General features: G+C 45.6%; 1 pseudogene; it reads left to right on the top strand.

The window, feature by feature from the left end:
* Positions 1–16,181, top strand: part of LOC123067281 (oxysterol-binding protein-related protein 1A-like) — a 109,719-nt pseudogene that overhangs the window by 21,199 nt on the left and 72,339 nt on the right.

Here is a 16,181-nt window from a genome sequence, read left to right as displayed (position 1 = left end):
AAGAAGAAGAAAAAGAAGAAGAAGAAGAAGAAGAAGAAGAAAAGGTTACACCAGCAGCAGGGCATTATGCATGGATGGACTATTTCCTCTCTTGTAAAAAAATTATTCCCTCTCAGTGTATATCGATATAGATAGACTGTTTCGATGGTGTGCATGTCTTTGGAACAAGTAGTAGCGTGGGTCCGCTTGACTATAAGGAACTATTTATCCTCCTAGCTTTCTCTAGTACTCCTTCCACTGATCGGTATGGAATGCATGTGTCCGTAGACATGATAGATTGTCCATGGAAGTTCAACTACGGCGACCATCACGTTTCATCCACTGCCACTTGAGATTCCCACGACACCACTCCAACCCACGGCACCACGTCCCCCGACGTGCGCCTCCCCCTCTCGGCCGCACCGCCCCTCTGCCTTTGTGTGCATGACATGTGGGCCACCTTAAATGCGGCGAGCATCAAGTTTCTACCATAGCCACATGCGATTCCCATGATGCCCCTCGAACCCATGACACCACACGCCCCCCGACCTGCAGCTCACCCCTCTTGGCCCCACTGCCCCTCTGCCTTCGGGAGCATTACATGTGGACCAGCAACCTATCGGGTCCACGTGATATTGACTCAAAGGCAGGTGTAGTAAGGCGCTGAAGCTCAGTCCCGAGGGCCCTGGGAGGGAAATGTAACTCCTGCGCCAGGCTGGTGCTACCGCTGCACGAACTCGTGGCAAACTCGAGATTTTTTTCTTTACTATACATGCACACAACGATTTAATGGACATTGTAATCTCAACATGTGATGGGGAGCTCTAAATTTGAATTTGAAACTTATAAATGAAAATATTCAAAAAAATAAACTGGGAGAGACGGAGTATATTGTAGGATGTGTCCCATACGAAACAAGTCCCCTGGTTTGTCACCGTGAAGACGCGGTTAGAAAGGAGCACAACATCTTCGTACTCGTATGGCAACAAATCGGCCGCAGACAACATGGTCCACCTTTGACAGCCATGTGCAAGGTTCATGCTATCTTATTCAATCTCACCGTGGTTCCATCGTACCAATTCATGCGGTGGCCCTTGCATGGCTGATCCCAATGTTGGACAAAGGTTCTACGAGAATGGTGTCACCGTTGTAAATGTTGTGCAAATTGATGTTGGTACCCTCCCGTACATATGCAAGCCAATCTCCACTCGCACCGAGCCTAACCTGTGAAACAGTGGGCATGGGGAGAATTAGGAAATGGACACGGAAGTAGTCTTTAGAATGCATTTACTACATGATCAAACTCATCTTACCTGCTCATCGGAGGAAATTCGAGTGCCCCTCAACGTCGGCATCTCAAGGGGCGTCAACTTGCAACTACGGCCACGCCGTGCTGGAGAGACCCCCCAAGGAAACATCCTCGTGCGTTCCGCGGAACATCAAGATGCATTTGTATGAGTAGTTTATCTTGTGAGAGAAAAGGATGAACAAGGGAAGGCCTCTAGAGATAGAGATAGACACTACTACTACCAATGTGCTGGCCCATGCGTTGCAGTGGATCCAAAGTAGTAGAATAATACTTGTTCACGTGCTTGAAATATAAACACTCTAGTTTTGATATACATGTGTCAGCAAACATAACATCTTGTCCATGGAAGTTGAACCACGGCGACCATCACGTTTCTTGTTTTCTACCACTGCCAGACCCACACGCGATTCCCATGACGTCGCTCCAACCCACGGCACGACGTCCTCCGATGTGGACATGGATCCTCTGACGTGGCTATCACTGCATTACCCTGCCTTTCCTTCGCTGACAGGTGGGACCCATGCTTGGGGGTCCCACATGTCAATGACAGAATGATAGGATTGTCACGTCAGGGGATCCTCATCCCCCCGACGTGCGCCTCATCCCTCTCGGCCCCACTGCTCCTCTGCCTTTGTGTGCATGACATGCGGGCCAGCTGAACTGCGGTGACCATCAACTTTCTATCACAGCCACACCCGATTGGACACAGTTTGCCTGCTCCGCTGCTGTGCTCCGATCCGTACTTCCGCACCATCGAATTTTCATCCAACGGCTGTGACACATTTTGTCCCGGACATCAATCCTCAGCTGGAGTACTTCTGTACTATAGGTAGTACCCACCGGTGTGGCCATCTATGCCTCGTAACGCCCCAATGCCCAGCTGTGGCACCCTCGCCATGGCCACGCCACCACCAACTAGTTCACCTCGAACGAGTGAGTTGTGAACCACGCCACCACCATGAGAATGATATGTCGGCCAGCCGCATTTAAGGTCCGTATGTCATTGACTCATAGGCCGGGCACTAAGCCACTGATGTTCGGTCCCGTAGGCCCCGATAGGGAAATGTAACTCCTGCGGCAGGCCTTGTGGTGCTCCCGCAGTACGAGCTCGTGCCAAACCCGGAATTTGTTTCTTACTACTACCAACTACTAGTAAGGTACACGTGCATTGCACGCATGAGATTCTGGTGGTTTGTGCATTATGTTTCCACATGTGGAGTCTTCTAGATGCTACATGTGGCAAAATCTGGTGGAATGTAGATGATATCCAATGGCCAGTAGTGCTCGGATTTGCCATCTTTGTACCGTCGGATTGGTTTCATCCAATGACCAACTTTCAAAGTTATTCACACACTATATAGGGGTATAGATGTTTGGTTTGCAGCCTAAGGTTGCCAGGCCTAAGCTTAGGCGTGCCACAATTCTTAGGCATGTGTTTGGTTCATTGCTACACTTGTGGCTTGACACACTTTTCTAGCTACATGGCCCACATGTCATAGACTCAACTTATTGTCAAATCTTGCCACACTTGTGGTGGCCATTTTGTTAGCCACATTTTTTGTGGCAAACACACTTTTCCTAAGCTTAGTTGTGGGAAAGTTAGTCATGAATTAAGTTCAACCTTGGAGTCTTCTAGATTCTACATGTGGCAGAATCTGGTGGAATGTAGATGATATCCAACGACCAGTAGTGCTCGGATTTGCCATCTTTGTACCCTCGGATTGGCTTCATCCAACGACCAACTTTCCAAGTCATTCACACACTATATATGGGGTATAGATATAGATGTGCCGGCCCGTTGCAATGGATCCAAAGTATATCTATTTAGTGGAATGCACTCTAAACACATTATCTATTTATTTTTCTCTAACCTTTCGTAGCCATGCAACCAAGCCACATAAGCTTCATGGGTGCCCCCCACATCATATTATTCATACTACGTTGACTGGAAAAAAGATAAATCACCCAAAACAAGATCTTCCTATTTTTTTCCTACGATGTTGTGTCGTGCATGTACCTACTAGTTGTATAGTGGTAGTACTAGTTGTATAGTACAAACTTGGTAGTAGTAGGAGTAGAGTAGTACGGAATGCTCCTACTCTATCAACGAGCCCCATCTGACACAAAATTTCTGGGCTTCCGTGCTACACCTAGATCTTCCCCTCGTTTCCGTTTTCCAACCCGGCGGCAGGCAGGGTGCGGTTTGCCAATAGTCGTTTTTCTCAATGGCGGTCCCACATGAAAGTGAAAATGCTAGGCAACACGCCTTCCCTAAGCTATGTGTCGTGCCGGACGGGCCGTAGAGTACTCCTGCTTCCCGGGTGTGTGGGGGTGTGACGCGAACGCGGCAAGCCTTTTCCTTTTAGTAGCAATGTGCCCGTGCGTTGCGACAGATCCAAAGTAGTAGAATATTAGTACTTGTTCACAAAATTAAAAGAAATCACTCTTGTTTTGATATACTCCTAATATATTACTCCCTCTGTTCCTAAATATTTGTCTTTTTAGAGATTTCAAATGGACTATCACATACGGATTATATAGACATATTTTGACGTGTAGATTCACTCATTTTGCTTCGTATGTAGTCAGGGTCGGTCCTGAGATTTCGGGGGCCCGGAGCGAAAACTAATATGTAGGCCCTCGGGCCCAGGCCGAAAACTAATATGGAGGTCCTCATCACCCCTCATATATATGTTCGCATATATCAATATCAAAGGTTGTGATTGCTAAGTGGACCTCCCACCCAATATATGCATGTATGTAGTAACCGCTCAAAAAAATGTATGTAGTATATAGTATTATAATACACATCAATTTAGAACGTACTATTTAGAATGTAATATTTAATGCACTAAAAATAATTTCTACGAAACATCCTAATGTTGATTCAAACAACAAATAGTATCATAAACACTTACTTGATACTTAACATCATTAGTTGGTTCATCCACGGGAATTACCGCCAACTCATTGAAGTCCCCGTGCTACTCTTGAATTTTTTTATCCATAATTCCTCTCTGTAATTATATTAACTCATCTACAAGTCTCTTTTCCTTTTTCTTGCTCATTACCAAATGGATACTTTCGAGATGATATAATATCCGGCAGTGCTAAAAGACAGCAATTACAATTCTATTGAGCTAAAATAATCTAATTGCCAACATACATGTAGTGACAATGGTTAATGAATTAGTTATTAATAGTATACCTAGGAGATCCCGCCGGTGAAGCAAATATGGCTGATTGGTGAACTGGTGTGATCGACTTCCTGATATAGACATGTAATGGGTGGAAGGAGCTTTGTGGCAGAAGAACAAAAGGAGTCCTGGAGCGATCAGATCAGAAGTGAGAAGAAGTTGCAGAGCCGGAGCACTATATCCGGAGCAACAAGCAAGCGACCTCACCAGCGATCTTGTTCCCGACAGGCCGTCTGAACGTCTTGAAGACTCGCTTCTGCAATCAGCATGCACGTCATAGATTTGTAGCCGCCGCAAGCCGCTGGAACTGCTTGCGGCCTCGCTTGAGTCGCATTTGTTCCCTGGCGGCCGCCGCATTGGGAGCGATTTGCGTCGTAGGGAGGAAAGGACCACGATCGAACAAGAAAATAAAAGTAACCTTCTCTTCTCATACATCATAGCAGCAGGCCTCATCGGTTTGGTTACACGCGGTCCGACATGTTCTAGTGTTTCTAGCAAGATGCCCGCGTGTTGCACGAAGTTGATGGAAAAGGTAAGCACAACTTATAAATTGATGAATGGAGTACTAGTTACAGTGATGCATATAATTAAGCAAAGAGATCAAACATGTCGGTATTGACTGGAATGAGAATGCAACAACACAATAAGAATTAAGGCCATGATGATGCGATCGTAGTGGTGGTTACAGAAGGCAAGAAGAAATATGCATCCATCAAGGTACGACCCCCTCCTCCTCAACTTAGTGCGCCGGGCCACCAACCGACGGCTAAAGGAGCGGCGGCTTTTGTGGCGAGGTCGAGGTGCTTCTCAGCAAAGGCATCCAAGGCTTCCAGCCGGTTGAGGACGGCCAACATCGTAGCGACCTCACTGGCCTTATATATACCTATGTACACAATTTGCTGGTACACGTGGATGTGTAGGTCGACGAATTCTTGCAGGGCGAGGCGCCTCGCGGCAAGCGCGACCCCCAGGTGGACATTCTTCGTGGCGTCGGCGGGTAGTCGCAGGGCCACCAGTGCTTGAAAGAGGTTCCGGCCATGGAGGCCGATTAGGGTGACAGGCAATGAGGTGCCCGGGCGCGCAGGCTGGAGGAGTACGGCGATGTCGTCCGCAAGCTTCTTGAGGACGATGAACTTGTTGGTGTGGCAACGATCATCTGGTCCAACTAAGAGTCATAGTTGGCATTGACGATGGCCATCCACCAGCCGGTCTCCAACACCGTCTGGAGACGATCCTCGGCGCCATGCCACAGGCCGGCATCGTGGACCATCTGGCACAGCCGCTGGCCGCTCGCGCGCATCGCCGCCATGGGTCTGGAGTGAGCTCTTTTGCGCTTAGTGTAGGTGCTTAGGCAAATGCTTAGGTGCGTACGATGTGGTAGATGCATTGAAATGGAGGGGCGCCTTTATATGAGGGAAAACTGCGTTGCATTCACATCGTGCAACCTTTTTTCCCGGTCCTCCCCCATTACTTCCCCCATGCATTAATTGTAGGAAGATGCATTGGCCGTTCAACATTTCGGTAACCTCTACTCCCTCCCTTGTTTGCATTAAAGCCATATTAGAAACTGCGCTGCCCACTGTGAAATCGAATAGTACTGCGCCGCCCGCTGCACGCCCGGCTGAACATGGCTCCTCGCCTCCATCAAACCCCTCCGTTAAACCCACATGCAAACCGAGAAACCTACTCCGGCCACATTCCGTTCATGAACGGGCTGGAATTAAACGCAACACCGGCCGAGCTCCTCCCGTCCGCCCTCAGTTTAAACGTGGCCATATGCCGGCCAAGCTCCTACCGTCTGCCCTCTATTTACACTAGGGCAGATAGATAGCGGGCAAGAATCGCACCCCTCCGCCGCTCCCCCATCTCCTCCTTCACCATTTTCTCCACTCTTTCGATGGCTTTAGAGGATCCGTTCTCCGGCATATTACTCAGCTGGGTGGCCTGTCGAGCCCTCCGGATACGGGTGAGGCCGCTTGGTGCTAAACCAACCTCGCTTGGCCTGACGGAGCCAATTGCCGCCCCAAGCAGGCGTGTGGTTCAGCAACTCGCCGCTCCAGTTCAGCTTGATGAGGAGTGGCGAGTTCCTTCACGCGGGCATGCTGGCGAGCACGCCCGTACGGGCGTCGTTGCTTCCGTGTTGTACCGCACCACCAGTGTCTGCGGTGGCCACGCCTCCCGTGTCTATGGGCGCGCCTCCCGTGCCTACGGCCGTGCCTCCCGTGCGTGCGGCAGCGCCATGCAGGCAGAGACAGAAGCCGGGTGCATGGAGAGCGACGAGTCGGTGGCCAGCTTCTCCGTGTCCGCCGCCATCATCGAGGAGAAGTAGAACACGGGAGGCCGCCGCCACTTGGGTCCCATGAAGGCCACCGCCAAGGCGACGACTGCGCAGTCAATGGTTTGTTTGCTGCTTTCTTTCTTTCGAGGACCTTCGCCGACCCCGCAAGTGTCTCCTGGACATGAGGAAGACAAAGGGATTCATGGGCGGCCATTTAGATTATGTACTCTCTCTCCAGCTGGCGGGAAATATTTGTTCTAATAATGGATAAATTGTATGTATCTATAACTAAAATAAGTCTAGATATATCAATTTCTAGGACAAGTATTACCGGACGGAGGGAGCACTACTAGAAAAAGGGCTATAGATGAGATTGACACTAATGGCGCACCAGACAAGTGGTGCGCCATTAGTATATACTAATGGCGCACCACCTTCTGATACACCATTAGAGTTGAAACTACTAATGGCGCACCTGGCCCAGGGTGCGCCATTAGTATCAATTTTTTTTTGAACTAGTGCGCCTGTCCAAACATACTAATGGCGCATCCAGACACAGTGCGCCATTACTAGTTATAACTAGTAATGGCGCACCTGTCGGAAAGTGCGCCACTAATGTTGTTTTTTTAATTATATTTTTTATTCCTTTTTTACAAAACTACTAATGGCGCACTGTTCCACCATGCGCCATTACTAGTTTTAACTAGTAATGGCGCACCAATAAGAGATGCGCCATTGCTATCTATACGTATGGCGCACCCCTGCCAGTGCGCCATTGCTATCACCCCTTATCCCCTCCCTCTTGTCACGTTCTCTCCCCTTCACCTTCCTCCTGACACACCCACCCACCTCCCTCGACATTGATTTAGATCGGGAAGCCCCGGCCACCCGCCTCTTCCTCTCCCTCCTGACCACGGCGAGCTCCCTTCCCCCTCCCTCACACCAGATCCAGGGCATGGAGCCGTGGTGAGCTCCTTCCCCAACCCTCCTCACCGGATCCAGAGGAGAGCAGGTGACCACGTCCTCCGGCGACGGCGTTGCTCCGGGGTGTGGAGGCCGCCGAGCTGCAGGAGGAGGAGCTCCCTGCCACCCCAAGGCCCCAGATCCAGCCGCCACGGACAAGGAGCCCGCGGCCATGGCGACCTAGCAGGCACCACAGGAGGAGGCCGGCCATGGCGACACCGGATCTGGCATCTCCGGGGTCCTCTACAAGTGGGTCAACTACGGCCGCGGGTGGCGGCCCCACTGGTTCGCGCTCAGCGACGGCGTGCTCTCCTACTACAAGATCCACGGGCCCGACCGCATCGACCTCTCCCGCGACACCGACCGCGGCACCAAGGTCATCGGCGAGGACTCGCTCCGCCGCCTCGCGCGCCCCTCCTCCGCATCCGCCCCCACTCCAACGGCCACGGCCACCACCAGACGCCCCGCAAGCCCCTCGGCGAAATCCACCTCAAGGTCAGTCGCCCGCTCGATGCTTCGATTCGCTCCTCTGATCCGCAGATCCATTTCCCTCTGTCTCTGACGCTGAAACGGGTGGTTGACGTGCAGGTGTCGACCGTCAGAGAGAGCAGATCGGACGACATGAGGTTCTCCATCTTCTCGGGGACCAAGAGGCTGCACCTGCGGGCCGAGACGAGGGAGGACAGGGCCGCGTGGCTCGAGGCGCTCCGTGCCACCAACGAGATGTTCCCGAGGATGTCCACCAGCGAGATGGTCGGGCCGGGGGACACTGCGGCGGCCGCGGCGGTCTCCACCGAGCGCCTGAAGAAGCGCCTGCAGCAGGAAGGGGTCAGCGATGCTGCCATTGCTGACAGCGAGAGGATCGTGCAGGAGGAGTTCGAGGCGCTGCACAAGCAGCTTGTGCTTCTCAAGCAGAAGCAGACGCTACTCCTTGACACGCTCCGCCACCTAGAGGTATTCATATCTATCTGACCCTGCTTCGAACAGAACTTGATCGTGCATGGGAGTAGGAAATTTTGGTGTCCACTGCATGGTGTGATATTGTGCCATTCTCTACATGGTTTAATTAATGAAGAAACAAGTACAGAGCTACTGACGTACGCTGGTGAATTTCTGACTTACGCTGGTGAATAACTCCACACACATATACCATCTAAAATAGCTGTAACTCTAGAATGTCAGACAAAACTGTGGTGGTTTGGTTCAATATGAGCATTGCTGATTGGTTAGCCGAAGTGTAAGCAAACTATATACATGCATGAGCGGATGGACATCATATTTACTAGGGCTGTCTTTGGTTCACGGGATAGCTTTGAGTGGCTATGGGTATCCCAAATGGTTACAGATAGCCATCTATGCTTTTGGTTCGAGGGACGAGGGGTGGATAGGTTGACCATTCAATCAGCATGGACCGTTTGATAACTGTTTGATACGTGATAACCACTTTTTTAGTTGTAAATTAGTAACTTGTAGTTCTGTTAGCAACAGTTTTGGAGATCAGTCTAGATCTTCTCCCTCTCTCCCTTTCCATTCATGATTTCTTCATTTGCTGTTCTTAGATACCAACTTTCCGAGGTCTTGAATGCACATATTGGATTTCTCTTTTATGGAGTCCTCGGTGTTCCTTGCAAACTCTCTTTCGATTATATCATGAATGTCGATTCAATATTTGATTTACTTTTGTCGACAACTTAAATTACCATTCCTCTTTTTTCAGAAGGAAGTGGTAGCGAGTCTGATGATTACAATGAACCACAAGATCCTGCTGAAGAGGAGACTGACGATGAAGAGAACATATATTTTGATACAACTGATTTCCTTTCATCTAGTTCTTTTAAAAGCAGTGGATCTGATTTCCAAAGATCTGAAGCTGGTTCAGATGATGAGGACGACTACCCGATGGATGGAATTGATCCTTCTATGAAGTCTGTTGGAATTAATTATCCGTATGTGAGAAGGCGTAAAAAGCTACCAAATCCAGTTGAGAAAGAGAAGGGTGTTAGTTTGTGGTCAATGATCAAGGACAACATAGGAAAGGATCTTACCAAAGTCTGTCTGCCTATTTAGTTCAATGAACCTCTTTCATCATTACAAAAATGTTTCGAGGATCTTGAGTATTCCTACCTTATTGATCGAGCATATGAATGGGGCAAAAGGGTATGTCTTCTTCCTCATTATTCTCAGCATGTGACGGGAAGTGCGTGACTTTCCCTTTCATACTACTCCCTCCGTTCCAAAATAGATGACCCAACTTTGTACTAAAGTTAGTACAAAGCTGAGTCATCTATTTTTGAACGGAGGGAGTAGAACTTAAGTAGTTTAACCTGAAACATAAGTAGCTTAGAGGTGGTTTTGTTCGATTTTGCACCGTGTCCTCTACTCCTCTTCAGGTTGTTCTTGTTATCTCCTGCTTTGTAGTTGTAGTATATATCCAATCTTAGTTTTGGTTTGTACCAAAGAGGATATCAATGTACTTATGTGATTACTCCTGTTTGTGTCCTACATATTACACCTTTATGCAATGTCTTCCGTTTTACTCTAAACTCATTCGAGTGCATTCTAAATCTGCCTCTAACACTTCTTGGTGTCATTATGTTTAACCTGTTCTCTACCATTTTGTTTCTTTGCAAAGATGTCAGAACTTTTCTGTGTGCATGTTATCTGTAGTAGTGGCAATAACTAACTTGTGATTGGACATGTTTATTTGCTTATTTCTATCATGAGATGAACCACATTTATGCATCTTACATCTCTATGTTGAATACTCAGGGGGATAGTCTGATGAGGATTCTAAGCGTTGCAGCATTTGCTGTTTCTGGTTATGCCTCTACGGATGGAAGGAGTTGTAAGCCCTTCAACCCTCTTCTTGGGGAGACCTATGAAGCAGATTATCGAGATAAAGGTCTTCGTTTTTTCTCAGAAAAGGTATTTTTATGAACCTTTAGAAATCCAGTAATATGAAGAACAGGTTCTTACTGTTGGTTAGCATAGTCCACTGTTCATTCTCCTAACTTATTTCTTACATTCTGATAGTGAGTTTATGTAACGTAACACCTTAAACTTCTCCATGAACTAGTTTGAATACTGCTTTTAGAACAGCCCGCTGCAATACTGCTGCAGTGCCCCATGTAGTCGTTACTTCGGATTTTCTACTCTGTACATGTTGAATCATCAAATAGCCTTTCTTTTGTAGACTAACAGATATTTGAGGCCACTACAGATTTTCTTGAAGTTTAGTTTATTTGCTTCTGCATGTTGGTTTATATAAAAATATTCAATACCACTTGCCAGGTTAGTCATCATCCAATGGTTGTTGCATGCCACTGTGAGGGAAATGGCTGGAGGTTTTGGGCAGATAGCAACCTAAAGAGCAAGTTCTGGGGTCGCTCCATTCAACTTGATCCTGTTGGTGTGTTAACACTGGAGTTTGATGATGGTGAAGTTTTCCAGTGGAGCAAGGTATTATTACCTAGTTATCAAGAAATGGTTAACTCTGTGAAATGATTGACTCTGTGAAATGATTAACTGAAAATATGCTATCACAGGTGACCACTTCCATTTACAATCTCATATTGGGTAAACTGTACTGTGATCACTATGGTACTATGCGCATTCAAGGTAATCGCGAATATTCATGTAAGCTGAAGTTCAAGGAGTAGTCAATTATTGATCGCAACCCTCATCAGGTATTTAATACATTGCCTGTATACTAGATGTATTTTGTATGCTTGTTCTTCTGATTTCTCCTTTTATTTCCTAACTTTGCAGTTTGTTTGTCACTAAGATGATGCTTTTCCATGCATATTAGTTAAAGCAAGTGATGCATCTGTGCCTTTTGGCAAGACATATTTTTAGCAGTTTATATATATTCATTTGAAAGCATAATGGGTTCACCTTTTAACAATGTGTATCGATTTCCTTTGAAAAATAGTTGGTGTTTAATGTGATGTTTCTCAAAGTTTTGGCACCCAGGAATTTTAGAATCTAACTTGAAAATGATACAAGTCTTGAGCCTTATGCTATTATTTTGAAAAAAGGCAATATTGCGCACAAATAAAATAAATAGTATTTTGGCTCAGAAATCAACTACTGAATTCAAAGGACCATTTTGACCCTATAGTGCTCCGAAATCAACTACTGAATTCAAAGGACCATTTTGGCCCTATAGTGCTCTGAATAGTTTGATCATATTCCAACTTCAGCCTTTTGGGCAGTGAAGCCTCATACAGAGGGTGGGCTTTTATCTAGAAATAGGCTGAAATGTTACTTGTACCACCTGAATAAAACAGTGAGAATTGAAAGCATAAAGCTCATTGACTCCCAATCCAGAAATGTTCCATCCTACCAGCCAAATGTAGACATGATAACTTCAGCCAATCTGCTTCATTAGTTACGAATGGTTTCATTAGATAATAATGAGTAAGTGAAGAAGTTCAATGGAAATAGTCGATATTTGCATTGTGGCTGTTGGATTAATCAGCCTATGTAGTATGTACAGATGCTTAGAAGGTGATCCGAAGTTTAGTTGGTTGTCGAAGAAGAATAAATTCATAAATCAAATGTGCAAAATTAGTCCAGTCATCTCAGTTTCAGGTTCATAGAGAAGATACTGATTTCTATATATGATTTAGCCAATTGAAATTCACACTGCACTGTGCCTGTCTCACTGAAGTTGTTAGTTACTTGGTCTGAAAAAATGACAGTATTGACATGTTATAAATAATTTGTTTGTGTTTCTGTTTATTTTGTTACATTTTGCAGGGATAAAGTGAAGAAAAAGAAGAAAAGATTACTAGAAGATTAGCTTTAGGTTTTTTTTTATTTCCTTGCAATTTTCCTTTTATTGGAAACTTGTAAAGACATTGTAATATTCTTACTATAATAAAAATTGGAGACTAATATGATGAATTGTATTCGGAGACTAATATGATGAATTGTATTCAAAGACTAATCTTTTATTGTATTCGATGAATCTGTTGTTGATGTGTGCTGTTTATATTTTGTCAAATTATACATTTTGTAACCTGTGCAAAAAACAGAAAATAAAAAAATAAAAAAACCCTAATATTCATACTAATGGCGCATCACGTGACAGTGCGCCATTAGTATGACAAAGCATACTAATGGCGCATCACTGGACAGTGCGCCATTAGTATGCCGCTGTTACTAATGGCGCATCTCGTGGTCGTGCGCCATTAGTATGCCAAAGCACCTGGGTATACATGGCCCCTGGGAGGCATACTAATGGCGCACCGTAGCCTATACTAATGGCGCACCAGTGGTGCGCCATTAGTATACCAGATACTAATGGCGCACCACTGATGCGCCATTAGTAAAAATTACTAATGGCGTGCTAGTAATGGCGCACCAGTGATGCGCCATTAATGGCCAAATTAGGTGCGCCATTAGTAGCGGTTTTTCTAGTAGTGGAGTATTAATTATACCAAGACAACCGGATTGGCACCTCTTAGTTCATGTAAATGTAATGAAATCCATCATGTTTATATGAAGATCCGGCTTTTTTATATGAAATCCTTCATGCTTATATGAAATCAGTCCATGTTTGCATGAATTTAATCTAGTTGGTTAGAGTTGTGAAAATGTATGCCGCTGGCGTTTGATGTCGTCCTCCGTGGAAGGAAGCGGAGGAAATTTGCCAGCTGCCGTTGGCGATGCTCTTATGCTGAAAATAATAGAGTGACATCCAATCCACTTGAGTTAATTGCGTGTATGATTGTCCCTCTATAAAAAGTGAATTGCATGTACAGTGTACACGTGACTTACAGGGTGGCTACAACTTCGTACAGAAAGTTAAAAAGAAACAAGTCCATCCTTAATCTTGTATTCTAAGTACTTTGTGGGTTCCACTGTTAGTACAATAGCGAAAGAAGTATATATTAAATAAGTAATATATAATATAAAAATCTAAAGTTAAAGACATAATTGGAACTCATGTCATCGCGTTGCGAGCATCCGACGCTAACCAGTCCAGCACATTTTTGTTGTAGACCATGGTGGAGATATATCTCCATGTCTACTCTTATACTCCATCTGTTCCTAAATATTTGTCTTTTTCAGATTTCAAATGGACTACCACATACGGAGGGAGTAGAAAATAGAGTTGGTGATGATGGTGTGTGTGCCATCCTGCAATGTAGGCCGTCGGATTTATTTCTAACGGATAGGAAGGAAACTATGGCAATTTTGCAAAAATATACCCACACCCCTCTCCACGTCACAAATAAGGCCTTCCCTCGTTCATCCTTTTCTCTCACAAGATAAATTACTCATAAAATGCATCTTGATGTTCCGTGCAACGCACGGGCATCTAGCTAGTTTCTTTTAAAATAGTTACTGCGATAATTGGGTTGAAGTGATACATTTTATGTCTGCCCCGAATGATTTCAGATTCACTAGTAGTAACAAAGAAAAGGTTGCCTTGTTAATTAACAGAAAACAGGGTGAGAACTATCACATGAGGCCGGTAAAAACGAGGCACACTGGGTTCAGCGTCATTGTCACTACAACTATGCGCGCGCGAGAAGTCTACATATCAAGGGGGCTACTGAGCGAGGCACAGAGACACAATGTTTGAGAGAGAAACCAATTGACAAATTACGATCAGATCGAGTTGTCACCCTTCTGCTGTCATTGTTGGGGTGGGGGGAGGGGGAGCGAGAGAAAGACGTACCGGGAGTGTGCACGGTAGGCACAGAGGCACAACTAGCGAGTGTGTGTGTACGTGTGTGTGTTGCAAAGAGGAGTAAATAGATTACTATCAAGATCGAGGTGCCACCCTACTCCTTCGGTGTTGGGTAGTGTGTGGGTGTGTTTGAAAGAGAAGTCAGTCGATGGATTAGTATCAAGATCGAGGTGTCACCCTACTCCTTCGGTGTTGGGAAGTGTGTTTGTGTGTGTGGGTGGGTGTGTGGGTGTGTGTGTGGGGGGCAGTGACACTTACATATCTCTACTCTTATAAAAAACTGAGTTGGTGATGATGGTGTTCCTGCCATCCTGCAATATAGGCCATCTGATTTATATCCGACGGATAGGAAGGAAACTATGGCAATTTTTAAAAAAGATACCCACACCCCTCTCCGCATTTGCAAATAAGGCATTCCCTCATTCATCCTTTTCTCCCACAAGATAAACTACTCATACAAATGCATCTTGATGTTCCATGCAACGCATGGGCATCTTGCTAGTAGGGAGAAGGAGTTTGTGCGACACATATCTAGCTAATTAAGGGATAGGTAGATAGCATTTGTGCGAGGCATACTTAAAGCATCACGAAGAAACAAACGGTGTGCATGCAAGTGCCGGAAAAAATAAAGTGAGAAACAATGTGTGTGTGTTTGTGTGCGTGTGTGTGTGAGAGAGAGAGAGAGAGAGAGAGAGAGGGAGAGAGAGAGAGAGCGAAATCTCAAAACAAAAGGTGCTCTGCTGGAATCCCATTGTATGTATCCATATGGTTCCGGAACTCGAGTTAACCTTAGGCATATGTGTGAGAGACATTATTATACATTGAGATATTAGTGGCTGTGGGTGGGCGAAATTAAAGGGGTGGGCGTGTTCGACAGAGAGAGCATGTGTGTTTGTGTGTGAGAGACTTGTAGGACGGGGTAGAAAGACGAATTCTAACCTTGACGGAGGGAGAGAAATACATGAAGTGCGCGTGTGTGATTCCGATGCCCACAGGGAAATGAGATATGTATGCGTGTGAGAGAGATTGCACAATTCATTCACGTATCACTATCTAGCGATCATGGACGTGCATGGCTTGAACATAAATCAATATCTACTTTGTATCATGGCCAAAGGTACAATATCGATTCAACGCTATAAAGATTGGACACGCACATATCACATATTTTTCTATTTAAATAAACCTTTTCAGTTGTGCATGCCAAAGTTAAGGTGATGTTTCTTCAAACAACCAATGTAGCTATCATGTACATGCACCATTGTTACTCTTGCATTCAAATTCATTAGTCTTTGATGATTTAAGGTTCTGTTCTATTATGAAGTAATATATGTAATATTCATATATGAATTCAACGGATATGCAATTTATGAAATGGAGGCTATGTAATCATATGAGGTAACACTTTTAAGTAGCGGACTACAATATCCATTTCTTTTTGTGTGCCTCTACACTGACATGTCAATGCATTATGTTTAAAGTAAATAACCAATGACACTAAATTATCTATTTACATGAGAAATACATAGGCTGAGCGTTTGATCCCTTTTTTTGTGAACGTGCCACTACACCCGTACGATTGGCCGCGCCTGTGTGAATGTCCAAGTTATCGGCGCATCATCCCGAGTTATTGTATTTTTTTTGGGGTGGACTTCACACCAGTTATTAACTGCTGACGCGTGTCCCGTGTACACAGTATCACATGACCTTCCCGCTAGCACGGTCCAAAATTAGTTGAAACTGGATACGAAC

The sequence above is a fragment of the Triticum aestivum genome, chromosome 3B, assembly GCF_018294505.1.
Source record: "Triticum aestivum cultivar Chinese Spring chromosome 3B, IWGSC CS RefSeq v2.1, whole genome shotgun sequence".
Lineage (NCBI taxonomy): Eukaryota > Viridiplantae > Streptophyta > Magnoliopsida > Poales > Poaceae > Triticum > Triticum aestivum.
Note: the sequence above shows the minus strand (reverse complement) of the source record. Positions and strands in the feature narration are given on the sequence as shown.